This window comes from Kryptolebias marmoratus, linkage group LG19, assembly GCF_001649575.2.
Source record: "Kryptolebias marmoratus isolate JLee-2015 linkage group LG19, ASM164957v2, whole genome shotgun sequence".
NCBI classification, from domain to species: domain Eukaryota; kingdom Metazoa; phylum Chordata; class Actinopteri; order Cyprinodontiformes; family Rivulidae; genus Kryptolebias; species Kryptolebias marmoratus.
In genome coordinates this window covers 902,365-905,856 of record NC_051448.1, presented here as the reverse complement: position 1 = coordinate 905,856, position 3,492 = coordinate 902,365, and the positions used below count along the sequence as shown (strand labels likewise).

General features: G+C 43.8%; 1 protein-coding gene across 1 annotated transcript in view; it reads right to left on the bottom strand.

Annotated features, from left to right (window-relative positions):
- vta1 (vesicle (multivesicular body) trafficking 1) overlaps positions 1-3,492 on the bottom strand; it is a 25,107-nt gene that overhangs the window by 6,070 nt on the left and 15,545 nt on the right. The window lies entirely within an intron of this gene.

Genomic DNA, 3,492 nt, shown 5'->3' with positions numbered 1-3,492 from the left:
GGGGGGGGGGACGTGTTGAGCAAGAGGAAAGGAATGGATGGAGGGGGGGGGACCAGAGAAAGAAAACCACTTCTGCTGCCGAGCTGCAGAACCAGAACCAGAACCAGAGTGACTCACAGCAACATGTTGCTTCTCCCTGAAGGTTTCCTACGGTTCTGCCAGCAGAAAGTTATTTTTAGGAGGCGTTCATTAAAAACCAGGAGTCAGGACAACATTCATACAGAGAAACACACGTGCTGCACAAACAGCCAAGAGGCAACCGGGTCCACAGAACCTCACACTGTTCTTAAAGCCCTAAAACTGTACAAACATCCATTTATCCCGTTTCATCCCCGTCTGAGATCACGTCATGAAGGTACCAGGTCCAGGACAGAAACCCAGACCTCCCCCTCTCCAGAGACCTTCTCCAGGTCCTCCTGGAGGATCCCAAGGTGTTTCCAGACCAGAGAGGATCTATAAACCTTCAGAGAGTTCTGGGTCCACCCTGGGGTCTCCTCCCAGAGGAAAACCTCCAGCAGGAGGAACCAGGACTCTTTGGATGAGGAGCAGCAGCTCCAGCTCCACCCGGATGATGGAGCTCCTCAGATGATCTCTAAGGCTGGACCCTACAGAGGAAGATCATTCCAGCTGATCGGATCCAGGATCTGGTTCCTTCAGTCTGGATCCAAACCTCCTGACCACAGGCGCTGCAGCATGAAGCCGTCTTATTGGACGAGCATGACATGATGCTGCTCAGTGAAGATCTGAGTCCAACCTTCTCCTTTAAATGGTTTTATTATCTGGAGACGAGGATTCTGCTGAAATGAAATCCATTTTATTAAATACAAAGTTATCTTCTTCTTCTTCGTATTATTCTTCTTCAAGTTAGAGGCACATTTTTGAATCTGTGGTGTGTTTGATCCGTTTTCTGCAGGTTTAATGTCGTCAACCTAAAGATAATGCAAACATGTCGTGTTTTTAACCCTCAGTTAAAAACACATCATTATTAACAGATGTAAACCATGAACCCAGAGCTGAGATACAACAGAAATCCTCTGAGCCTTGACTTGTTCCTGATGTGCTTTAGATAAAGAAGCCATTTCTTCTGAGAGCGAGTGAGGATGAGGAGTTTTGCCTCCAATCTGCAGGTAAATTTAACTCCTTTGGCCCTGCGTCTCTTTAGTTTTTCTGAGAGTCAGGCTTTAAATCATAAATCTGCAGGTTATTCTTCACCTCCTGCAGCTGCTTGTTGTAGGAATCATTTCCTCATAATCACAAAAAACTCATCTCTATTTTTCATCATTTTCATGGTTTTTCATAAACCAACTCTACTGGTCACATCTTTGAAGAGTTTGAACTTGTGTCCACACTGTTTATTTAATCGAGTTAACCTCAGTCTGCGGCTAAACGTCCAATAAATCCTGACTCAAAGATTCCAGATTCAGCTGAACCAACGAGGACAAACATTTCTACGTGCAGGTCGTGTCTCACCGCTTTGAGACAAACTGAGAAAATACGCCACCAAACGACACGTCTGCAGTAACTCCCATCAAAGGTTGATTGAGTTTGCATACAAATGGTCAAAAATACAATTAGATGCTCTCGAATTAAACAGACTAAACAGAGACAAGTTTGAGACAGATTTGAGACAGATTTGAGACTCCTGCAACAACTATTATCAGAGACTTTGTAGCACAAAGTTCTCTGTGACTCACATGAAGAAATTAAAAACCTTCACAAACGTTTCCAGACATTTTGAAAACCGTAAAAACAGTCCACAGTTTGTCCCCGAGTCAGATCTGCAAACGTCTGAATGTTGTTTCTTTAGATGGAAGAGAAACAGCCCAAACAGTAAATAAATCAAAATATAAAGCTTTTAAACATATAAAGCGTTCGTCCTCAGGCTGGTTTCATTAGAAAAGCTTTAAGGTCAGAACACTGACACAGATTTCTGATTTATAAATTAATGAACACTTTGCAGCGTCTGCAGTCTGTGGTTGGACCAAACCACGAGGAACGAGCCAACCCACAATCCTTAAGTGTTAAATTCTTTAATTGGTCCAATTATCTCACAGAGGAGCAGGGAGTAAAACTGACCCTGGATCAGGAGCAGGGATGGAGGTCTGGGTTTCTCTGGATATCTTTACAGTTTCCAGCAAACAGGAAAAGGTTTGAACCTGAAGTTTCAGAGTGAAATAATAAGTCAGTCCTCCTTCAGATTATCAGGAAAGCTGAGCTTCAGGAAGGTTCCTGTTAAATAAAGTGTTTGTGAGTCAGATATCCATCATGATGTCATGGAGACCCCAGTGCATTCTGGGGGGAAAGGTGTCGACCAACACAAGGTGGGAGAGAAACATGAGGGAAAGAACAACAGAGAGTAAAACACGATGGCGTCATGGCTTCTCTGAACATGTTTCTGGGTCAAACACTCCCACGCTGATGTGGTCCAAGTGGGTGTGGGCAGCAGATGGATCATATCTGACGGAGGAATTTCTCAACATCATTTCTCTGACATGAAGAATATGTTAAGAGTTTCGTCCTCACAGGGAGGCCGGCGTGAAGCCCCAAGGTGTTCGTGCCAAAACAAACATGGAGTCGTTTTCCAGAGAGACTTCCTGCACTGACTGAAATCTGAAAGCCAGCTGGGGCTTAAAGCTCCAAGATTCCTGGTTCTTCAGCCTGATGGTGTGATTCCCTGAAGTTCACACATCACCTGTCTGAGAAACTTCCTCCAACAGAAATATCTTTACTTTTAGAAGTTAAGTTGGTTCTGCAGCAGTTTTGATTCTAAAATAAACTTTGCTGAACATCAGTCATGATGTCACTCAGTTTTTATCCAACCATAAACACTGTCACCTCTTTCTCATCGTAAGAGAACATTTTAATTCTCAAACACGTTGCAGGTACAAAAAAGGCTGTGGTGGTACGAAGAGGCTTATTATTCTGTCAGAAACGACCCGTCTGGAACTGGACACAAGTTTTCAGTTTGTTATTTTCCCAGAAGGTGATGAACTTTAAAGGTTGCTCTGGGGCTTTTATTTGTATTGTAGAAAACTCAGACAAAGTGTTTTCTTTGTTTCTTTTTAAAGGTTATATTTTATGGCACAAACCTGACATGAGAGTTCCTAAACTTTCAATGCAGCAAAGGTCAGGGCCTGAAAGTTGATCTGCGCTCGATACCAGAGAAAAATGGAAACAGATCTCCGTTTATTGACTCGTTACAAACAGGTGGAGGTCCAGACAGCCACAGAGAAGAGAAACCTCCCATCAGAAGGTTTTACTGCTTCTCACACCATTTAATCTTTCACACCTTTCACAGGAAATTCCCGCCACTTTCCACAGACCTGATAACACAAACAATACCAACACCCACACACACCAACACCCTCACACTCACACACACTCACCCACACACACACACACACACTCACCCACACACACCAACACCCTCACACTCACACACCCTCACCCACACACACACACACACTCACACACACACACGCACAGCCTCAC